The sequence below is a fragment of the Pipra filicauda genome, unplaced genomic scaffold (genome assembly GCF_003945595.2).
Source record: "Pipra filicauda isolate LSUMZ 115617 unplaced genomic scaffold, ASM394559v2 scaffold49_size4853605_pilon, whole genome shotgun sequence".
In the NCBI taxonomy this organism is placed as follows: Eukaryota; Metazoa; Chordata; class Aves; order Passeriformes; family Pipridae; genus Pipra; species Pipra filicauda.
The window spans coordinates 3112946-3137675 of NW_024104642.1; the positions used below are offsets into that span (position 1 = coordinate 3112946).

Here is a 24730-nt window from a genome sequence, read left to right on the forward strand (position 1 = left end):
TGGCCTGAACACATCCACCATAAGACTGTTTCAAAACAGCCTCCTACAGTAAAAGGTTGTTTATTTAGTAGTGTTAAAAGCTCTCTAGGTCTTTACTAAGCCTGACTGTGCGGGAGTTGCAGAAGCCTCATTGTCCTCTCCCAGGGGCGTGTCTTCTTCCAGGGCAGTCAAGATCAAAGACTGATCTAGAAAAAAAGAGCTCAGGCTGGCCTTGTCCTAGGCCTCCAGGCTTTAACAGGTCCTGTTGCCGCAGCCGGCTGAGCACAATGCACTCACATTTACGCTTCCCTCTCTCTCATGAGTTAGGAGAGCATTAGAAACAATACAACTAGATAAGCCAATTCTATCTTTTCTTGCCAATTCTATCTACATTTGATTTAGACAGTATATTTGGATTCCCAAGGATATTTCTTTTCAGATCATCATGATCTCACTGTAGTTACTGTTTAAACATGTCCTGACAATGTACTGTTGACCAACCACTTTTTTTCCCGAAACATCTTTGCAGAGATTAATTCAGTTCTTCAGCAATTGCAGAAACATGATTAAATACTTGCTGCAATCATGAGATAGTAGCATTAACTACCCTTTTTTGTCTAAATTTTTAAACACAAAGAGATGTGGTAAGAAAAAAATGAAGGAATATTGATGCATGCAGTGAAGAAATCCTTAGTACCTGTCATGTATCTATTTCCACTTCCTGATTTTAAATGAAGAACTACTGAGACAAACAGTTTTTTTGCTGATTCTATAAATAGCTTTCTTTGAAGATGGAAGGAGACACTGGGCCACAAGTTTATGAACCCAGCATATTTTCCCTGCATCTTTATGTGTATCAGGTTTGGTTTCCTTTTATTGTTCTATCCCTTCAGACCACAAGCATTTGGTGAAATGATCTGGCAGTCACTCTGCACAACACCTCTAGCAAAAGCAAGCGAATGAATTCTTGGTCACTTCATTAAGTGCTCCCTCAATGATACCACATCTAGCTTCCCAGGCTGCTGGCAGTGGGCAACATCCAGTACCTCACAGAAAGCCAAAAACTATGAAAGCAGTCATAATAATCATAGAATCATAGAATCGATTGGGTTGGAAAAGACCTCTGAGATCATCGAGTCCAACCCTTGGTCCAAATCCAGTCCATTTACTAGATCATGGCACTCAGTGCCACGTCCAATCTGCGTTTAAAAATCTCCAGGGATGGTGAATCCACCACCTCTCTGGGCAGCCCATTCCAATGCCTGATTACTCTCTCTGTAAAGAATTTTCTCCTGATATCCAACTTAAATTTCCCCTGGCGGAGCTTAAGCCCGTGCCCCCTTGTCCTATTGCTGAGTGCCTGAGAGAAGAGACCAACCCCCACCTGGCTAGAACTTCCCTTCAGGTAGTTATAGACGGTGATGAGGTCACCTCTGAGCCTCCTCTTCTCCAGGCTAAACAACCCCAGCTCCCTCAGCCTCTCCCCATAGGACTTATGCTCCAGTCCCTTCACCAGCCTTGTTGCTCTTCTCTGGACCCGCTCCAGCACCTCAATATCCTTTCTGAACTGAGGGGCCCAGAACTGAACACAATACTCAAGGTGTGGCCTCACCAACGCAGAGTACAGGGGAAGGATCACTTCCCTGGTCCTGCTGGCCACGCTATTTTTGATACAGGACAAGATCCCATTGGCCTTCTTGGCCACCTGGGCACACTGTTGGCTCATGTTGAGCTTCCTGTCAATTAGTACCCCCAGGTCCCTTTCTGCCTGGCTGCTTTCCAACCACTCTGTGCCCAGCCTGTAGTACTGCATGGGGTTGTTGTGGCCAAAGTGCAGGACCCGGCACTTGGCTTTATTGAACTTCATCCCATTGGAATCAGCAACTAGGCACCCACAAACAGTGTAAAGCAACAGAAAAGCAGACTTCATCTGACCTCTGCAGTTTCTACTCGTGACTGCTGAGTTGCACTGCTGACATGAGTGACAGCTGATCAGCACCACTTAAGATCCATGCATGAACACAGTGGGGGTGAGGTGTATAATGTACACACAACTCTTGCTGAGGGAAAGGAACTCATTCTTGCTTACGACTTTCTTTATATGTCTGTTGTTTTTGTGGAATCATTTGCCTTATGCTACTGAATGCAAAACACTTCTGAGCAGTGGGATGGAGAACCAAGTTCAAACTCTTTTTCCAGTTATCCCTGTTTGCAGTTAGGGGAGACATACACTGGAAAACCAGAAGTTGCAGTCAGTCACCTTCCATAAGCAAGCTCCTATCCTCCCCAGGGCTGCATAGCTTTGTGGGATTTGGAAACATATATGAAATCCTGTCCCCAGAGGAAGGAAAGGTAAAACCTCTGTGAAATTTGTCTGGTTCAGGATTTTACTACATGCCATCTGGCTACTGCCACCAATACTGCTATGCAACTGGAAGTCATCTGCTGGTATCCTGGGAGGTTCTCCCCTCAGAAAAAGCTTGTTTAGGCACCGTATTAAGACATTACCGGTGCCAGCCCACTAATGTGGTTTTCCAGAAGAGTGTAACAGTTTTTACACATAAACTACATCTCTCTATCTTATGATCAGGATGCCATTTATGTTAGTCCTAGGAATAATATAACAGATGGAAACCCACTGTCCAAGAGGAAACTGCGTGGAATACAGTATCTTACAGAGAGAAACTTTAACTTCTGTTTCAGAAACAACTGTACAAGGAGGAAAGTTTGGGTGTTAATAGCACATGCAGGGGACAGTAATTCTGTGCCTCTTTAAAACTGTTCAAAACATGGTTTCTTAGCACTGGTTATGCTTGTTCCCTATATATGGCATAACTTACCACTACTTAAACTTTGGTGGAAAAGCACACACAATTTTCCACAGCTATGCCACCTCTTAAACTGCTCCACCCTGTCCTTTTTTTAAATTATTATTTCTCTTTTTAACAGCCCTAAGAAAAACTGCTAGGAATTTTTCTAGGGGAGTTCGTCAAGAGTTGGGTAGATTCATATGCAGTTGTTCTCAAAACTTGTATAAACAAATCTATAAAAGCAGCCTTAAGTGTATAAACACTCAATTTTAATTTTTACATATTTTCCTTTCCTAGTAATGATTTTTTTTCCCTAGTAGAAACCTTTGCCCATGCCTAAACATGATGTTTCTAATACAGATCCAGTCACTGGATATCTCCGTGCACAAAGTAACTGACCAAGTGACTTAAACTCACTGACCAGTGATCAAAGCCAGTGTTTCTTTAGGTCCGGACCTAAAAATCCACTTGAGTGTCTTTTAATGTGAAACGATGGGCAACCAGTCTGCTTAAAGTCCAGTCACTGAGAACATTTAGTGACTTTGCTGGAAAGACAGGCTTACATTCTCTGCTGAACTGGGCCACTGAGACTCCAGACGTATTTGCCGCTGTGCCAAGCCACAGCTATCTGAGGGAGAGTAGAGGCATAAATTGCATTTAAACGGACAGAGACTGTGAATCCAGTGCTTTGCACGGTGAGTAGGTTGAATGCAATGAACTGTGCTAACTGATCTTTGTGCAACCGAGCAACTTTATTTAAGCTGGAGCCCAAGTTAGGCTCACTGTGCATCACTACAGCAACAAAATGACAGGCCCACTTCCTGGGAAGCAAGTGAGATTGTGACTGATACATGCTGTAAACTTGCTGGAAAGAGTACACTTTGGTTAGGTTTTTTTATGTGAACAAACATACATAACAAATGCTTCTTTTCCTTAACACTAGTTCATACAATGCAGTACTGCAGATTGGGTTTTAAGAGAAAACCAACTTTTCCAGAGAAAGGGCAGAAATTAACAAAAAAGTTTACAGAATCTTGGTAGATCTAGGGGATAGTTTTTACTTTATTTGCTGGTATTTGCTATTGATATTTATCTGATCACCCACGTGTCGGTTTTTCTTTAATTTAATCGCACTTGAAATAATTTCTCTTTGGAAGGAATGACTCAGTGGTTAGACTCTGGACTCTCAAATCCTGTTTCCAACTCTCCATTTGCTCACAGGGTAACAACATGTATAGTTATCTTTAAATCACAAGGAACCTATTCCAAATTTTAATAATGTAACCTCGTTGCATCCCAGCAGAGTAAGAACTCTTTTTTATGACTTTCCCTTCACATATGGGAAATGTGTTGAGTTCTTCAGCGGATGCTGCAAACTGGCACTAGCAGCACTGGCACATGCATTAAGAGGTCATGATGAAAACTGTGGTGTTGAGGAAAAGACATGTATCCTCTTTGAAACACCAGCAAAATGGGCTGAGGGAATGGCAAGGAGGTCGGGTGTGGACAGCTGGCAGCTGCTACCATTTCAGTTACCAGCACTGAAGTCAATACCCTTATCACTACTCTTGCAAGCTTTTCAGTGCACTGGCATGACCCATCCAGAAAAAAAAGAAACAGAACCGCCTCCAAACCGCAAAAAACCCAAAACTCACCTTCAAGCCAAGTAACAGAAAGAGCTAAGTTTCATCCATCATCAAAAATCATAATTTATTTTAGAAAGAAAGTGTCCTTTTGCACATCATGCTATGTCATTTTTCAATGGACTTTTAACAGGGAAATTAGGTATTTTAAACCCCTCAAATTGAAGAATATTTTTTGATATTCTGTTTTCTCATAATAATACTGGTGATGATGTCACTCAGTAGAAAACTCTAGCAGTTTCTGACTGACTCAGTACTTTCAGGGCAAATCTGTCTTTCAGATTTGTTAACAACAGATTTACTCCTGAACCTTGTCCCCTGATGTTTGTGAAATTACCCCAATTGCAAGGGTTATCTCCCTAGTCCTGGCAAATCATTCCAGCTTTGGCTTGTTTTAACGCCGTGTTTTTCTCATCTTCCACTTCAGGTTCACTGTCCTTGTGTCACCCAAAAGAGCAAGTAAAGAATTAAGAGGAATTCTTGGAGAGGGCAGAGATAAAAGCGGAGGATAAAGGCAAGAAACTATTTGTCTGCAATCCTGTTAGCAGAGAAAATGCTTTACAAGGCTACCTTGTGGGGAACATGCCCTATCCAATAGCAAAAAATCCTCCACGTAGCTGTTTTGTAAAAATCCCAAAGTATAAAACACGTCTTTGAAGCCAAATTAATGATCCACAGCACGTTGGAAATCCTTCTGACTCTTCTGTAGACATAACGCTTTTTCACCCTTTTGACTTTGAGCTGAGCCTCAGGAACAGACTTGCTCAGATTGATGAAACTCGGGAATAGAAAACACCAGCAGGGATTTTCACAATGGTAACTACAATGAGGAATACAGGGCATATATTGTGCCCACAGCTATTCTTTCAAAGTTACTCCAGGCTGAACATTTTGGGATATAAAGGATGCATTTTGTGTCCATTCTAAGTGAGTTAAGAATAGAAATTATAAAGAATGTAATTCTCTTAATCTGATTTCTTAATGCTTTCTCTTGGGTTTACCTGGTTAGTTTCCCTTTTGTTTAGCAGCAAAGTTTTAATCTGTATAATCTGGTCTGTGGAGAACTAAAAGATGACCTGCATTTATAAATTGCTAAACATTATCATCAAAATTTTCTGCAGAGCTTGGATGATTACCTTAAAACAATGGAATTCCTGTAGGTCAAATCTTGTCCCTCCCAGTAAAATAAAATTAAGGAAAAACAAACAAACAGCTAGGAGAGATTATTCGGGAACCTGAGAGCTCTCAGCCCTTCAGGAGAAGCCCCTAAGTACAAGTGTAAGCTTGGGTCTCTCAGGAAATCTGCAGATCCTGAAGAAAATTTCCACTCTCTCAGCCTGTCGCCTTCCCTCCACTGGCCATGCCTTTCCCTCTGTGCACACCTGCAAAGACCAGGGTACCACTGATGACACTGCCAATAGGATCACCATAAATTTCAGTGTTAAATTCTCCAAAACTCTGTATGCATTAGCAGGTGGAGCACATCAACCAACTTGTTCTGTTTCTTCACAACTTACCTAGTACCTAAATAGACAGAGCTCCAAATATTGCTGTCCTGTGGAAAGAGGTTGGCTAAATATCCTGTTCTCCCTTTTCTATCTAGCCCTTTACAATTGCTTTGGCTTCTTTAGAGGGTGCATCACATTCAGGAAGCATGTATGAGGTTCCTTCTTAGTTATCATGTTTCAGATAGAAATGGCTTTCCAATTTACAGCTACTGTTTCTCTAAGGTGCCCAGGTTAAACACTCAGGACATTGCTCCTCTTCTTTTCTGCAAGGTCAACCCACAGCTGTTTCTCTAAGGGCTCTAGATTCTGCTCTGCAAAAAGGGAATCTGTGAAAGATACTGTATGTGAAACCTGAATCTAAGAGCACCTGAGATCCAAGGGACCCTATGGCCCAAATGCCATATAAATTGCTTAGATGTACTAAGGGTTTCTTCCAGCACCTCTTAATATTGGGCAAAGTTTGTTTCATGTACATGATGTAAAGCAAGGGCAGCCTTCGTGCCCTTGAGCTACTTGTCCAGTGACTGAGGATCTGATAATTTTTAAGTGATATCAGAGGAGCTTTAATTAAAATCCATTTCTAGCCTTTAAAATGGGTAAGAGTGACTACAACAGTGGCTTCAGACTTGCAGATACAGGGACCTATGGAACAAAACATATTTATCAGTGCATCTCGCAGGGGAGTGCCATACACACCACAGGACAAATGCTGACCTCAGTTGCTAGGAGACTTTCCATTTACCTTATCACAAATGCCAGATTTAGACTAAAACAGGTAACAACCTCAGCTCCTTGATTTGACCTCCTTCTTGGTCTGGGCATATGAATCTAGTGAGAGGACTTGCAATGTCTGGATGGTTCCCCACCTACAGCCCCTTTCAGCCTAAAAAAAACCAATCCCCTCCTCCTTTAACACATGCTGGAGCCTGCAGAAAAGGAGTAAAGCATCACTGCAGTGCTTGGTGACCCTGAACAACCTCAACAGGTGCCTTGCTCTTGTGGAAAACACATGTTGCTCTGTCACTATTAATACACAGGCAGTGTGAAAGGCATATGCATGTTTGTTTGCGTGGGGAGCATAAATTATGGAGATTCCAGGTTTGAAGCCATCACCTTTTGAATCTACAGAGCTGCTCCTGGGAACAGCCTAGGCACAGGACCACAGCTAAGCGCGGAGTGAAGCCCCACAGGTCAGGCAGTCATGGGGAGTGTGCAAGGGCAGACCCAGAACGCTGTACAGCTGAAGGTCTCAATGCTCTGGTGACTGAGAGGGTTCACAGATCAGGGAAGAAAATAAATTAATCACTCTGCCTCCAGATTGCCTGGCTGAAGTCATCCCTCTGTCGATAGCCTCCCTCATCACCACACAGACAAGCTGCTCGCTCCCCACACTGTTAAGTACAAGGCAGGAGCTGTTTATTGTTTCAGATTTAAGGATTCAAAATGGCAAGTCAAATTGATTTCCTGGGAAGTGAGGAAAAGTACTGTCAAATAGTCCCTCTACTCCTCATCAAGTGATGAGTAGTAAACACACATCCTGTAGAGATAACAGCCGTGGGGTGACATGTCCCAACAACTGCATTTTTCCTCTGGATAGCTCTGGAGCCACACATAGCAGAAAAATAAGGTCTACTTTTGTAGCAAGTTAAAAGGAGCACAGATCATGAACTCATGGGCAGAATCAAGGCTATATGCACAAGGCACAAAACCTTTCATCTCATAGCCTGACCACAGTTGCCACTTCCAAGTCATACAAAGTGAGAAAAGGGGAGAGATGATGGAAGTAAAATGTTCTATGCCCATTTATCTCAGGATCTCCCAGACAGAGGAGATAGAGGAAACTGTGCCCCTGAAACTTTTCCCTTATGGTTGGAAGATCTTTAGATGGTGAGAAAGGCATTGACTCAAACTTTGCTGAGATCTTATCCACACATATTTTCATTGATCAAACTCCACCACTCTGTCCACATGAAAGCCTTGACTGAGTAGTGCAGAATGAAAATGGACAACATGAGGAAGGTAGCACTATTTTTTCCCCCCTGAATTCACATAGCTGTGCTACAAACCTGTCCCTGCTCTAAATTACTGATGCAAGAGAAAGAGAACCAGACAACTTACACACACACCCCACACACCAAGTGTACAGAGACTAGAGTGGAGAAAGCCTGCATCCTCTACATTCATGAAGAAAACAATGATAAAGCAAACAAAGAAAAGGCCAACCCCACTGCTGACAGCTAAAGGGATGGAAGACTAGGTTTTTATTGCCTGTGAATGATGAAACCGTGGCCATTAGCAACAGAGGGCAGATGTAAGTAGTGTTACCACCCATGACATCCTTTGCAGACACTGGGGAGTCCAGACCTCACAAAGGAGTAACATTTTTTTCTGCAAAGTGCACTGCTGAGGAAAGCATTCCCACACCCCTGCCCATTCTTCCCCCTCCCTTTGTAAAGGGATATTCACACCACTTCAGGAAAACAAGGCAAGAATCAGCCTTGACCATAACCTCCCACCAATGAGATGACGCAAATACTATTGACCCTGATGTAAGGAGTCAGTGAAATTAGTTCTCTGTGCAGCCAACTGGCCCTTGGCTGATGAGACCACCTTCATACTCTCAAGGCAGTACTATATATCCCATCTCACCTTCTGTGTCCCCTAGCTAGGCCCCTTCCTCTTTGGCTCATGCAGACTGCACCTGATATCTGTGAAGCAGATCAGGGAAAACCTCTGCTATCTTCTGCTGCACCAGACCTCTTCCAGATTTGCCTCCCTCTCACATGTTTCCTATCAAAAACTTACCTTCCAAAGCCCAGCAGAAGGCAGATCTATGGATGTGCCCACCCTGCTGCTTGGAGCTACAACTGCCTAACGCCATCCCTCTTGTGGCTGTACAGGCCAAGACGAGCCTAGGAGGTCACAGCTCAAGCTGCTCCTCACCTAAATTGGTGGCACAAACCCAATTTTTTCTTTTCTAAAGCACAGATAATGATCAAGCAAAAATAAAACAGAACTCAATTTTTAATATGTATTTGGAAAAGTGACTATTAGATCAAACAAGGCAGGGACTTGACGTTGTGGGGGTAGGGCTCCCTGCCTCTCTACGTGCCTTCTTAGCTGGGTCTCCCATGGAAACAGTGTGGTCTATAAGCCCCAGAGTTACCATTTGACTCTGCGTGGCATCCATTGGCATGTTGATTCACAACCATGAGCTGTACCTGCTTCCCACAAGAAGATCCAGAGTGTAATTTGCAGGGAAGGCAAGATCCGATGGGCCCGAACAATATGCTAGAGCACAGTATCGATGCCTATCAATCGATCCATCCCCTACAGAAGAGGAAAGAAAAGTCAAAGCAAATGGTCTTTTGCAGGCACAACAGCTGTTACACCACTTTTTGGCACGAGCTGCAATTCATACTGCAGCCTTGTCACTCTCCACCCCTTTCTTGCAGCTCCTTTCTCTCACAGACCACCTCCACTAAGCAAGCAATGGGCTGATGGTAGTCCCAAGACATCTTGGGATGGCTGCACAGCATTGCTTCCCTGCTGCATTTTCCTGATGCCTTCTGCCTATTAGCCTCTTTTCTGAGCCACCTTTAAACAAGGACAATAAAAAAAAGGAAAGAATCTAGAAACACTGGACTGAGATATAGTCAGTCATTAACTGTTCATTAATGGCATTGCAATGGAAAGAGGCAACAGCTGTGTTTCTCCAGCCCTCATCATCCAGCTTCTATAGCTTACTCCCTGCTTTCACACAATCGATTAATTTGAAAAAAAGTTTATCACAAAAGCATTCATTTAATTTAACTATCCACAGAGGCCTCAGATAACATGCTTCACAGGTCCCATTCTCAGACGCATAATGATCAGCTCAATCCCCTGCAGCCTTAAATCCCTTATTTAACACGCACCTTTGGATCCCAGTACAGTATTACATAGCTGACAAAGCAGCAAATAAAGAGAAATATTTTTAAAAGGTATGGATGGTGAGAGAATAATCAGAGATACAATTGTCAGAGCCTTGTGTTAACTAAGGACACCAGGGAAGTATGGCTGATGCAGCCTCCTCACCACTTAATGTGAATAAACAGCTTACGAGTGGGAGAGGCTGAAAGGGGAGCAGCCTCCTTCCCTGTCACGGGAGAGGGAATGTGATGATCACCAAGTACCAAAAAAGCTCTCATTTGTGAAACCCATGAAGGGAAGGAGCCTGCTGCTCCTCCCTACAGCTTCCTAGCGGTGATCGTGAGCTCCTGGCACACAATGTCGCTCATCTCACCATCACATGGCAAGTCTCACGCCATCTTCTCAATGCAGAAACACAATTAGGTTAAAAGACAGAAGCTTTCTGATAGTCTTTTCTTTCATATGCCTCTGTTTCTGATGTATGACCAAAGTCCTTATGCTTTTGTCTTCTGAAAAGCAGCCTTGAATCTAAACCAGTGCCACCAGCCTTCCTCAGAGCCACACAGACAAGCTTTCATATTCTCAGAAAACACAAAATACGGTCCCTGCACCACCACAGAGCAGCACATCTCCCACAACGAGAGGATTCTGCAGCAAGCATGGGTGCTCAGCCAAGTCTGAGGTCTCCCGGCGCAGCAGCTCCCCTCTGGCCACCGGCCAAACATGTGCCGTCTGTGAGCACGGGGTCGATAGCCTTGGATGTACAGCAAACCGCTGGAAGGAAGGGCTGACCGACCGCGTACCCTTTACGCCGGTTGCCTCCCGGCTGGTGTCGCTTAAATTAAAACACTGACCATTAAGTTTGGTCCCTGGCAGGCTGCAGCGAGGCAAGGCTGTATCTTTCAGTTCGCTGAGAAGCAAAATAAACAGCACAGTCTTGACCTCACACTCCTCTTACCAATAAAGCCTAAGCAGGGAGCAAAAAGGACAAAAACCCAAGCACAGAAGAAATGTATCAGAGTGCAATCTTCTCCTTCCAGCATTCAAGGGGCTGGCTCCTCCCCTGCAGAAATGCTACCGTACACTTCCAACACCAAGCTTTCCATGACGCAAACAGATGCACAGCCACACATCTGCAATATAAAGGTCTGTACCTTACAACTACAGGGAAGAGCTGCACTGCTGTCCCTAGAGGTTCCTCCAAAAAGACAGTTTTACAAGAACTGGACACTGGAGAATGGCTTTGCCAGTTCAGCTGAACAATTTCTATTGCCTAGGTTTCACAATCAGTTTTCTTCTCAAAGAAGGGGCCTGGAAAACCTCTAAATGACTCCTGAATAATAGTTTTGAGGTAAACTGCTATCCTTATTATAAAAACAAATTGAAAGGAAACATATGACAACAGTACAAATACCTTATGCTAAATGACTCCAAAGCAGAAAAATCCAAGCTTTCCCAAAAAGAGCTCAAGACTGTACTGGGCTCTAGATCTGAAGACTGTAATAGCTTCCCTCTTCATTAGTGTAAGCACAGAGCATCACGGTCACTCAGCTCAGCCCTCCCACCGTGTTACTGGCCTGTGAATACAACCCTCCTTCAGGTTGGCATCAACCGCCCTAGCTTCTGTAAACAAACTTATCGCCTGTTTAAAAGTAAAACAGAAGGGAAATGGGCCAGGAAATTATCCAATATGGTTCTGAATGAGCATTTCAAGTGGCAGAGACCTCAGGAGTTCCATAGTTACCACTGCTGGGAAACAATTCCCAGCTAACAAAGACATAAAAAGACCCACCCAAGTAGGAGAAGGGCTGTAAAGCTAAGGAAATAGGAGAAGTCATGAAAGAAAATACATTATTGAGGAAAAAGGAAAAAAAAAATCAAAGCAAGAACACCAAAGGGGAAAGAAATAAGTCTCTAGGATTAGCAGGGAGAAGTACAGATTTAAGAAAGATCCATTGTGCGAGTACAGCTTTATAAAAGCTTACAACACAGCGACCTTTAAAAATAGCTTTATTTCTATTGCCAAAGCACCTCCACAACCTGCATCAAATAAAGCTACAATTTGTCAAGGAGCTGAATGCACTGGCTTTAATGGGATTTCATGGTTCTCAGTAACTTGCAGGATTATGTCCCTACCACAAAGTGCTAAATTGTCTAGGAAAACACACAGGAGGAAACAACAGTAAAACCACCCCAGAGCACAACCACCGTGCACAATCTTTTACATGTTACTGAACGATATCAGCTGTTACAATAACAGACACATTCAATATCCCAAGCTGGAACTCCTATGCAGGGTACTGAACACTTTTAGAAAATGCACTGTTTTCCTTAGTTGTTTCATGCTAGATTACAGCAAACGACCAGGCTTTCTTCTGTGCTTTGGAGTGGGGGCATTACTCTTTTTTTCAGTGACTTATTGCTTATGAAAGCAATTGATGGCAACAGTTAGGTTACCTCCTATCCCAAACCATTCTTTATCAATCACCACCTTGTAAAGCCTTCAAGTCCAAAGTTTAGGTTACTCCAAACTGCTGGGGGATGAGACTGGCAAGGTTATAGTTACATTCTTTGTTTCTTGGGCCACACTCAGATTTAAACTCATTGTTAAACTTGGGACTGTCAGCTTCTTAAGAATAAATGTTTGTCACTGAGTGAGACAGGCTGTGGTATGACCACAGCAGGGCTCATTCACTGGCAAAACTCAACCGGAGGAACAGCATTTCAATCATTTTGGTAAGAAAAGCACATTGGCACTCCAGGAGCAGGGAGATGCCATCAATGGCATTATCATGCTCTCCCTTCTTTCAGGGGTCAGGTTAGAGAGGTGATTTACACAAAACTAGCATAACATTTTTCGTTACTATAGTTTTTTAATGGTGTCTTCAAGGCACACAGTAGTAACCACAAAGGAAAGGACTTATGCTCCAAATATTCACCTGGAGAAACAACTGAGTGCACAACTTGCACAAAATCAGTGGAAGAGATGCCAGGATGTAGGGAACTGCCTATGGAGTGATCACACTGTAGTCACTGCAAAGCAGAGCGATGCTTTAGGTGTGGGTATTGCTGTTGGCAGAATATGAGGGTGACAGGAACAGGAAAAAAAAAGGAAAGAAAAAAGAAAAAAAAAAAGACAAAGTCTCAATAGAAGAAAAGACCCTGCAGGTTGCTTGCTGCTGCTCAGTAGTCTGCCCATAATAAAGCTAAGCCTGCAGTCCCACCAGTGAGGACTGTGAAGCCAAGTTGAGTTTAAACTCGTTGGCATTAAGGTTATACACGCAGATCAGCCTGGTAGCCTTGCCTGTGACAGTGTTCATCACAAGGCTGACAATCCCTGCTGAAGGCACTCGAGATCAGAACAAAAAGGGATGCTTGTAGGTCAGCTTTAAACCTCAAGAGACTGTGGGTGGGTGAACAAAGAAGGGGTGGGCATGTACGTAAAAATAAAAGACCACAAGACACCTGGTTTCTCAGTACTGCTACTAGCCTATTCCTTCCAACACCATTAATAGCATGCCAGACTTCACAGAAACAAAAGCAAGCAGCCAGGCTCTTCCTCCCTCGAACAATAAAACAGAATTGTAAAACAGAGGCAAAGATGGATTCAATTAGCGCAAGATCTTTTTTGATAAAGATTACTCAAATAAGCCACATACGGAAGTTCTCCACATCTACAACATTTCTGCACCATTATTTGTAATAACATGACACCTCACTTTGCAGAAGGTGCCACACTGGATACTAATAGCACACTTATTATTAGATTTTCTGCATGGTTACATAAGCCTGCAAAAGGGGAAAAATGTAAATGATTCAAGAAGATATTCTTCTTGTGGTTCTCACGAAGTCTTTAGTATCTGAAGATTGAAGACGATCCCTCCTGGCAAGAAACAATCAATTTTTATGCTTCATTAAAAGAGTTCTTTTAGTACTTTTAACAAAATGCTCAAAGGCAAGCCAAGCGAAGAATATATACTTTTTTTTTAATCTAAAAATTCTGTGCTAAATTTTACTCTCAGATCTTCCAAACTCTTCTCCTAAAATTAAAATGAAGCTGTGTATGCAACTTTGTGTTTATTTTTTCCTCATAATCTATGATCTGAGGACATTATACCCTGTCTAAACCCAGCTGTGTGAGCAGGCACAAATTTCAAAAAAGGACATAATAAGGGCAAAACCAAGGGAGATATGCACTATCTCTGGTAACACTGAGGGAAAAAGACTTCTGCCATAATACAAGGTCGTAAGTCCATGTCAGTGCCACCAGAATAACTTACCCATGTCAACACACTGGCAGTAGGTGCTCAAGAACCTGTTCAGCTGCGTGACCAAGAGCACTTCTCTTCCATTATTCAGAAACACACAGGTGATAGCAGTAATCTCTTAAGCACATGATGAGTTGTACAATCCTCAGAGGACCTTTCCCCTGAAATCAATCAGTGTCATACACTCATCCCCAAAGTCCATCTCTGCACTCACCAGATGTTTGCCTGCTGACCTGCCTCTGGAAATACTAACATGACACACACCCAAAGGAATGGTGGGCTAAGCCACTGCTTATTAACCAAATTTATCTGGTATGACTTAACAGGTCCCTTAGCCATAACACAACACTACACAGAGAATCCTACAATGCAGCAGATGCAGGAAGGGTTTACTACATTCTACAGCATCTGTCCTTACCTATCAATGAGCAGAACGCTAATTTAAATGTCATGTTGTCTCAGACTTCACTGCTGTGCAAATGGCATCTAAATGCTGCTGTCACTGGTGCATAGGGTTTGCTCAGAGATTAGATAAGTGCAATAAATCTAACACAAGTTCAGAGGGCTGGCTGACAAGCTGCATACAGGAATCGCTGTTCTATTCCCTTTAAACATAAACGTAAACTTACTTTTTGGAGGACTCAGCGATCTTGCCTTAATGCATATGGAACAGTCCCCAGCCCAGGGCAAGCCTCTGGCAGTAGCAGGGAACTAGGTGGACATCACCAACACAGCAGAAGGTTTTGCCATTGCACTACCAGATCTAACAACACATTTCTAGATCATGAAGACAGAACAACAGCTGGCTCACCTTGTTTCTGGCAAACGTGTTACTTCCACAGCTCATATGCAAATACATACAGTGCCTTCTGAGACACTCATTGAATTGCCCATGCGAGGGAAGTTTTAGGGTACTGTATCACTGTACCTTCATCTACTGAAAAAAAAAAAAAAGAAGGAAAAGAAAAAAAATCAGCTATTGCAAAATTGCTAAGCCTTTACAAATAGAGAAACTGTGGCAAGGATTTTTTAGATCCTGCATCCAGGTAGGATGGCCATTTGGTACAGAAGGCCAAATTTTAACCTGGTTTCTTCACCTGAACCACAACTGAACTAGCTATGTTCTTTCTGTACACCTCTGATAAGATGACCCACAGTACCCACAAGTAAGCCAAAATGCAAAAGGGTGTTTGTAAGAGGCAGTCAGCACGTTCTGGAGAAGCAAAACTCACTTTTTTAGTCTTCCATGACCAAACTTGCGGATTCTAACTCATGATCTCTGTTTGCAAGAGGCAAAATGATTTTGGGTACTGCAGGTCCTCAAATTCCCTGATGAATTTTCATAACTCTGTGCATTCAGCACTTTGAAGGCCTTTTCTAGGTCCTGCACTACTCCATGAAGGGCCTGCAGGTAGCTCTGCACAAACATCAGAGCACATCTGTGTCCCCACTCAGTTCATTGCCAAACACAGTCTTTGTGCGGACCAGCATTTTTGAACCTCGTATACTTTAATTAGGCTTCTAAATCCATTTTTAGGAACCTGAAAAAAACTTGATTTTTATCTGTGCCAAGCAGCTGCATCTACTTGTTACTTAAACAGAAGATGCAGTTGTTCAGCACCTTTGAGTATTGGACCAGCTTTATTTAGGTCCCTAACTTCAATCGTCCATAGAAGAGCAGAGTCAAGTGAGATTTGAATCCTTTTGAAAGTGTCATGCTTTTTATATAAGCAAGAGATAAAGCTGCCTGTATTAGTGAACACAAAACTGAACAGTGTACTTGGAGCCACTTGTACCAGCAACATCCCACATCTAAGTAATTCCATTCAAGTGTAAATGAGGCACATTGCAATTTCAGGATTATTTACTACATTTGTTTAGTACAATCACCTTGCAAGAAGCCTCAAAATGCTTTATTTGCAAAGAGTTGCAAAAATTGCCCCTAAGAATGTATATATAAGGTGTCGCATTTTTCTTTTTGGAAACACTGAAAAATATGAACAAAAAACCCCATAGAAAAACATGCTTGGAAAGCTGGAAGAGAGGTATAAGATCCTTTTGAAAACTCAGCCCTCAAACCAGAAGGAAAAATGCTTTCTTGTTCTTCAGGCAGGTGGAAGTTACCTGCATTCATGTAGCTACAGAAAGCAAAACAAGATAAAAAAAGAAGAGGACTAATCTGAAATGTCTTGACTAACTTAATATACCTAGATTGAATTTGTAAGGAGGTTATTATATTAATTATTTACAGTCTTGCCTTAAGAAGATGTAGATTTTTGTGTGTGTATGCACATTTGGATTTTTTAATACATTTATATCTGCTGATATGAAGAGTTTTCTTTGCCTCAGAAAAAATGATCTGATTCTGCCTTCATTTACACTGATCTAACTCTAAAATTCAACAGTTACATTGCTGTAAAATTACTATTATCAAGGGGAAGAACATTCTAAAATTATCCCTTCAGCAGAGAGCACAAAGCCTGAAACTCTCAGTGCTTTCAACACCATTTTATCAGGACTGTGATCTCGGTACGGCTGATAATGCAGCCAGCCGAAGCCATGAAAGGCAGCTTTGTGCCTGGCTACACACCAGGCCATGTAAGACTTCCAGCTTTTTGACTGGCCAACAGGGATGTTGCTCTTAGTAACACAGCAAGATTGATTAGGTACAGTAAAAAAAAGAAAAGGGTATTTAGAAAGATAGTGGTGAAATAAAGTTCCTCCTCTATGAAAGCTGCTACAGTGCATGCAAGCAAAAAATGCCAAGTAGTCAAAAAAAAGGCAAAGTGCTCAAATATTTCAGATACTCAACTAGTAAGGAGATTCAGAAGTTTGTTTACAATGGAGAAAACTCAGCCCTGTCTGATCCAGAATGAATGCAGTGTGATATCTCTGGTGAACCACACACAAACCTGCAACTGAATCTCCAATGCATCACCCCGTGAAGGAAAATCTAACTACTCTCACTGTTGTTGAGACATTTGCCTTCAAGATCTTATTCTGACTTCTGCTAGTACTTCACTCCAGTCGGTGGAGGCTGGCCAGCAGAAAGAGATGTTCCCTGGAGAGCTGCCCTCCTTCAGAAGGCTGCAACAGACACATCCTGGCTAGGATGCCAGGGAGCAGAGATGACTGCAGTGAACCAGCTTCCTCTCTGATGATCCTGTGTCCCATCTCTTCCCCTTCAGGGCATCTAGGATACAGCTTTTTTCCAGGAAGACAGGAGTAGAAGGGAGCAGTCTTGTTGGCCAACTGAAAACCACAGAGACAGCTCCTTCACAGAGTGCTCCCATGGCAGAAGGAATGGGTTAGGATCAACATTTCTGTTGTACACTGTATATGGGAATACTGCACACTCAAAAACATTTTGTGGACTTTCCCATCACTGACTTCTGCACCAGGTGATATCTAACCTGGATCCACAGACGTCTGTAAAATTTACCCTGACATATTACACTGTAGTAAAAATTTCACCCACAAATGTGCTAGTTGCAAAAGGCCCCAAACCTATCAGCTAATCTTTTCCCAAGATGATTAAGAACGAATAACACAGCACTGAAGTTTTAATCATCTGTCAAAAAGTATGACTCACCGTGGGCAGGTGGCGAGCACCGTACACCACAACTGGTGCACAGAAGGGCTTTCTAACTCCAAACAAGCACATGTCACTCTGCTACTTCCACTCTACGTCTCTGTGCAAAGGCCAAGCATAGTCAGTCCTGCTTTTCTCCTGGTTCCTGCCTGCTCTTCAAACTGGGCAGGTAGGTGCCTGCCACAGGAAGTGAGGAAAAAGATGCTGGTCCCAAGGAAGATATGAGATGGTAACAACTCAGTGCCCCCAGTGCTCTCTTAGCCTGTATGATGGCTTTTAGATGACCTCTTTCCACATTTCATTGCTCCATGTCACCTTCATGGGGTTCAAGTCAGATTTTGGGCTGGGTAACCCTCTTTTGTCCCTTGGACTTTTCCCCTTCATCTGTACTCCTAATCCACGTGCCTGTTTCTTAGCATATATATAGCTACCCATGAAGAGATACTCAAATTGCATACACAAAGAAATGAAGATCAGACCAGCTTTACTGCAAGTCCCTGCAGAGACAAGCCCAGTTAGTCTCTTCCAGAGCTATAAAGTTTGCAGAGCTGCTTTAAATATCTCTTCTCTTCAGAACACAGATTGGCTCGTTGAGGTGGTATATACACATTACTCTGTATACTCTGTATGTGTGAACATATGTTTGATAGCTAGATCACTCTATTCCAATACATAAAACCGCGCATACACTTGTTCTTTTAAAACGTTGCTGCTGCTGACTTTCGCAGAGGTTCCCTCCAGGAATCTCACTCCCCTCTGCCCAACTCGCCCCCGGGAATGTTTTCCTCCAGCCATCAGTAGGACTTGGGGACTGGCTCCAGAGCAGAGCAACGATGCTGCGAGCATCAGCCAGAGGGGGCTGCGAGAGTGTGTTGTGAGATGCAACAGCCTCGAAGGGCTGAGGCTGCTGACTGTGCTAGAGGCTTTTCTCGCTTGCGTAAACCATTTCTTGAAATAATAATGCTTAAAATAGTGCAGAAAGTCTTCAGGTTTCTTGCTTTTTTACGCATGCAGAATTAGGCAGCTAGGATTGAAGATGCAGATCTGCACGCTGGCCAGCTATTAGCACTGGATGTCTGTGTCTAAGACTCTGTAAAAGCAGTTGGATTCTGATGGCATCAAACTCATAGCGATGGTGCTGTCCGTTCGATCACCAAGCAGTTTGCTAGCATGGTCTCTGTCGTTCAGCATTCTTATGCAGCTAAATGTTAACAGTAAAGAAAGGGGCCAGACTTCTTGGGATAATGCATTTGATGGTGATAAAAATGTTTCTATGGAGCTTTACAGCAAAACAAGAATTGCTGCCCTTTATCTGATGCGCACACATTTCATACTTGCAATATGTCTAAAGTGATTTTATGACTAAATCCTGGGAAAAATGCAAAGAATGCTTGGCTAGAAGCATACTTTTCCAGTAAAAACACAACATGGCTTATTAACTGCGGCACTTGGAGGAGACTATTCAACATGAAGTGCATTTTTTTTAGCTCAAGATCAAAAACATGTGTTCGGGTATACGTTTTCTTTGGCTCCAGGCACCAATTTGACTGACTACATTAGAGGGGTCTCCAAACCCTTTTAAAGAACACTAGTTTCAGTACAAATGAAGTGGTATTCTATTAAACATGCCAGGGTACTGCAGCTGAAGGCAAGGTTAAAACCTCCTGACTTTTTCAGAATATATTAAGCAGAAATAATGGAAACAAAAAGCTCCATTAGGTACCTTGTTAAGATTTTTGTAGTTGCTGATCAGCAACCTTGTTATGGCAACACTTTTCAAAGTCACTGCAAGAAATGTTAATTGTGGCCATGGCGGGTGGGGACAACGCACAATGAACTGCGGGAGCAGTACTATTAGTGTTACCGTGAGAACAGATTATGCCATTTCCATTCTATCTTTGAATTCTGGTGGGTGTAGGGTGATGTGACTCTGAGTGATGTCAGATTACCCAGCCTACATTTTTCTTGGAAAGAAGCTCCTTCCTCCACTTCCCTAGCAGGAGGGCTTGTAAATACCGCGCTTAGGAAATCTCAGCTTCAGCAGACTCTGAAATGATCCCCGCACTATCTGGAATTTTTTTTAGTTGGACAACTGGAAGGCATACGCTTCTTGAATACCTGGAAACACCAGAATATTCTCACTTGGGCTTGTGAAATGGTGAGAACTGATAACAAGGGGTGGTTTTCTGGACTAATCCCCAGGAAACAGGACCTCACTCTCCCCAGTGTGGGCTGAAATCCAGACGATCTCAGCCACATTTGTTAGCAGGTCACAATGTCACTCCTCTTCTCTCCCATTAAAAAACTAATTGTAAAAGCTTTTGTCTCTAATCTGCAGCTAACAAACCAGCAACACTGAACAAAGGGGAAGAGTGCAACTCAGTCCAACACGCCTGAAGGAAACACTATCTCCACATCATGCAATATATGAAACTGCCCAGAATACAACCTGTCAGGAAATGCAATCGAATAGTGGGGTTTGTTTTGAAACAGATGTGGATTTGCACACATCTTCTCCCTGCTCCCTTTCCCAGTCTACCACAAAAGGCCGTGCAACAGAGGGGTGCACAGGGCAGTGGCGCCAGCTCAATATCACCATGCAGGGCTGCACACACAGCACCAGGTACCAACCCTCTGTTGTGCAGCAAGCAAATAGATGTCTCCCAAGCAGCTCCATTAAACACAGAAATTTCCACCCTCCCTGCTCCAACACACATGCACAGGCGGCCAAACCATGAGGATTACTCAGTTTGCATTTGAGCCAAAGATAAAAGATTTCAAACTCCAGTCATGCTCCCTCCTCTCAATCCTGAGGCGCTTTTCCCAACCACGTGGATAGGTCACGCTGGCACTGGCTCTGTTCAACCAGGTAATTTTTTTTTTTTTCTTTTTCTATCTGAAGGCTGCGGACTGTGCTCCTGTGAGAGAATAGATAGGGACAGATTTTTTTATTACTCTTTTATTACTCTGTGCTGTCACAGGTGGGAAACCAGAGATGCTGGTCTGGCTTAGTCTATCACAATATACCAAAAGCCTGACATTTCTCCTCACTTTGACAGCACATATGAAGGTGGGCATGCTCCTCATCCTTCCCCTTCCATATTGAGAAGCAACTCCAGTAATACTCAGACCAGCATAAATCATCTGGAAACAGACCCAGGATCAAGCCCAGAAAGGAACAGACATCAAACTGCTGATTTCTGCTGCTGCTGAACTCAGGCAAGACTGAGCTGGGAGGAACCACAAAGAACATCTACTTTCTTATGAAAATCACTAGCACAATTCTACTTTTCTCTTCATATTGCATCAAACAAGCTCCTAGTGATACTAAAAGGGGAGTGGAGATCTGCTGATGCCACAGCTACAAGATAGTGCCTACATGAATCATTTCACCTCCGGCTTTTTAAATGCTTGAAAAAGCCCCCCCTCACTATGAAAAAAGGAATTGCATGTGCCATGTTCAAAAGCATTTGTTTCTTTCCTGGAAGTAAATACAGGAACTGAATTATTCTCTTTCCTACAGAAAAATACGATGCAGTTGTTTTTTCAATTGTTTTAAGGCAAAAAAAACCAAAAACAAGGAAAACCACACCTGAAATCCACAATTTTTAAACTTCTTATTTTAGCAACTTTCCAATGTGCACTGAAGCTTTAGAAATTAATTCTGAAACTCAATGAAAAAGATGAAAAGAAAGTGTAATTTTCAGATTTGACAATTCTTCCTGCACACATACAACTCTTACATAAGAACACATGCAAACTTTTCTATTAGAAAAGTCTTTCAGACAGGGAAAGAAGTCTGTCCCCAGGTGTGCACAGAAATCCCAGTCTGGAAGGTGAAAGGATAGGGAGACTGGCTAAAGCAGTCTTCAGTACACAGTTGTGCCAGGAAATGCAGAAGACTTCTCAGCTCTTCTCACAAATAGGAATATCTAAATGTGATAGGAAAGTAAGAGTAACACCGTCTTCTTTGAGGTGAGTCTGCTGGTAATTACAGATGTGTTAATGTGTGTGCGTGTAAAAGGCAAAGATTGTTTATGATACACAGAAACATGTGTTTTTATTCATTTCAAGACTGGTGAGTGGGTTCTCCCCCTGCTGCATGATTCTATCCCTCATGATCATCCCTCAGCTTCTTATATTTCTGCCCGATTCTTCTATAACCTTTTGGTGCCTGCTCTTTACTCTTGAATACAGTTACTGCTGAATCATTTATATCTCATCCAAGATGCTTGTCTCACACTTGGCACACCTGATGAGCCCTAAAGGGAGCTGCTGCCGTGAGAAGCTGATTCGCTCTACACTTAGTGCCACCTCATCCGTATCGGTGTCCCATTTACCTTTACAGTTACAACCCAGACCCACCGATACACGGTCTGCAAATGTCAGGCTGAGCTCTGAGTTGTCTGTTGCTCACTTCCTCTGCCTCTTAGATCTGCAAGGGAATCTCTGAATATTCTGCTGACCTGCTGCAATTTTTCTGGTGCTTACCCTGATCTCTAAAACAATACTTTGCATATTATGGTTTGTTAGCAAAACATAAGCAATTTTTCTCCAAGCATCTTTCTCGCTCCTTTATTCCTTTCTATTTTAAGTAACTTTCCGCTGAGAGCTATGTCACATTGACAACTCTGGAGACCAAGGTATTTCAGGGAGAGGAGCCAAGCACAACCCCGTTCCTCTATCAAAATTTAAAGGTAAACTCTCTCTCCTCTTCACTGTTCCGTAAGAAATTGCATCCTCTTTCAGTCTGCCTTAGCTTCTGAAAAGTCCCCGTTCACCGAAATGATATTGTACTGTTGGGCAGACGCAAGACCAAACCTGTCCACACAAATCCCTTGGATGGACCAGGACTCAAATCCCTAAACTAAACGGGATGAGTTATACTGGTGAAGGAGTTGCTCTCTACTTCTATACAGTCCCATACCTCCACAGACGATAGACAGAGGCAGTCCCAGGCAATGTGCATGTATAGGAAGGCTTCAGCAGAGAGCCATAGGGAGCCTGGAAATACAAAGTCTTCTGGTCCTGGCCAGGGCCAAGTGGAGCCTTCCCAGCTGCCAGTCCAAGCAGTCACACCAGCAGAAGATCCCTGGCTGAACTGTGCCCACACAGCCAAGACAGCTGGTGAGAATGAGCATTTCACTTCTCACTCCCTCTCTGGAGGAGGACAAGACTCTCTGTTTAGCCATGAAATGGAAAAAATCAGGATTTGGCCTTCCAGTTCTGCTGTCAGCAATGCTGAATGCCAAAATCCTGATCTAATTACTTAGAAAGAAGAAAGTGGCACTAAAGGAGCGAGAAGAGCAGCACTAGCAGGTAGCTACTACCCTACAACCTTCCAGAACCACTCTTTCCAGTTAACTAATTTCTCCACTCGAGGAATTAGTTTCACTGAGCAAATAAAATATTGCCATACCCTAAAAAATTCACTTTTTAAGAAACAAACAGGCTGGCTTCCAAAGAGAAAGTTAGGCATGTACCACAGAAATGGTTGCTGAGGAAGGCAGCACTGCAATTGAGTCATTAGGTTAAAATTAGTTCACCAAAGGATGGGGAAGACAGGCATTTCATAGACTACTCTGTCATGATTTAACCCCAGCTGGCAACTAAGCACCATGCAGCTGCTCACTCACTTCCCCCCCTCCATGGGTAGGAAAGAAAATTGGAAGGATACAAGTGAGAAACTTGTGGATTGAGATACAGTTTAATAGCTAAAACAAAAGCCACACACACAAGCAAAGCAAAAAAAGGAACTCATTCACCACCATCAGCATGCAGGTGTTCAGCCAGGAAAGCAGGGCTTCATCACACGTAACAGTGACTTGGGAAGACAAAAGCTACCACACTCTGAATGTCCTCCCCTTCCTTCTTCTTCCCCTAGCCTTATTGCTGACTATGACACCACATCATCTGGAATATCCCTTGAGTAAGTTGGGGACAGCTCTCCTGGCTGTGTCACCTCCCAGCTACTTGGGCAACCCTAGCCGACTCACTGGTGGGATGGTGTGAGGAGTAGAAAAGGCCTTGACGCTGTGTAAGCCCTGCTCAGCAGTAATGAAAACATCTCTGTGTTATCAACCCTGTTTTCAGGACAAATCTGAAACATAACTCCATATGAGCTACTGTGAAGAAAATTAACTCTATTCCAGCCAAAACCAGCAGAATTCTTTTGAGATCTAACTGTAATGACAGACAGGTCCACTTAAAAAATATTTCACAATCTGAGTCTAGCAGGTCTGTTTACAGAAAAACTCAAGATAATATAAGGAGGATCAGAGTTTTTGTTGAATTCTACAGGACTTAGCAAAAACATAGCTCCTGTTTCTATCCTTCTTTACCACTGCTGTGATTCAGCTGCTTCTTGACCATACTGTGAAATTAAAAAAATAAACAAGAAGCAAAGAACACTTCACAAACATGGCAAAAAAAATCACTACTTTCCTCGCAGATCTGGAACATGGGCTTTAATTCAAAAGGTTCACAACCATTTTTGAACCATCTTTGTTTTCTACAAGCACACATTTAGGAAGATACAATGCTGTCTGGGAGATGACCCCGACTGCTCCTTTGAAACAGGCTTACAAACAATGAAAACAACAAAAGCACATTAACAAGCAGAAGCATGGTTCATTATTTGTAGGCATTACTCAGTGTTGATAAACGCTGACAAAAAAATGAGTAAGTCAGGCAACCAAAGCCCAGTGTATTACTAAGTGACAAAATAAACCTTTAAAACCTTGATTTGCAAGCTAAACCCTATTTTTGGGTTGTTGAAAGCAGCCAACCAGCCAGCAGCAGCAGATGATGTGCACAGTGACCAACTGTTACGGTGGTTCGCCAACATCCATCACACAAATTGATTAAATATAGTCTGTATCAGTCACTTAGTATAGGAGAAATAAAGCCATCATAATAGAATATAGTTTGCAGGATCAATGCTTCCTGCCAAGGAAATAAATATTTTGACAACACCTTGATATATATTTCTCTCTTGAACCCCATCCGTGTTCTGGAA

At 42.8% G+C, this 24730-nt stretch overlaps 1 protein-coding gene across 4 annotated transcripts in view; it reads right to left on the minus strand.

The window, feature by feature from the left end:
* Positions 1–24730, minus strand: part of ATXN1 (ataxin 1) — a 165324-nt gene that overhangs the window by 37932 nt on the left and 102662 nt on the right. Inside the window, exons 4-5 of one of the 4 annotated variants that reach the window (XM_039386684.1) lie at positions 14932–15057; positions 9162–9270 (exon numbers count right to left, since the gene is read on the minus strand). The exons of 2 other annotated variants lie outside the window; for them this stretch is intronic. The gene's annotated coding sequence lies outside the window, so the exon portion shown is untranslated. The remainder of the gene's footprint in view (positions 1–9161; positions 9271–14931; positions 15058–24730) is intronic. One more of the 4 variants, XM_039386683.1, reaches the window with a different exon arrangement.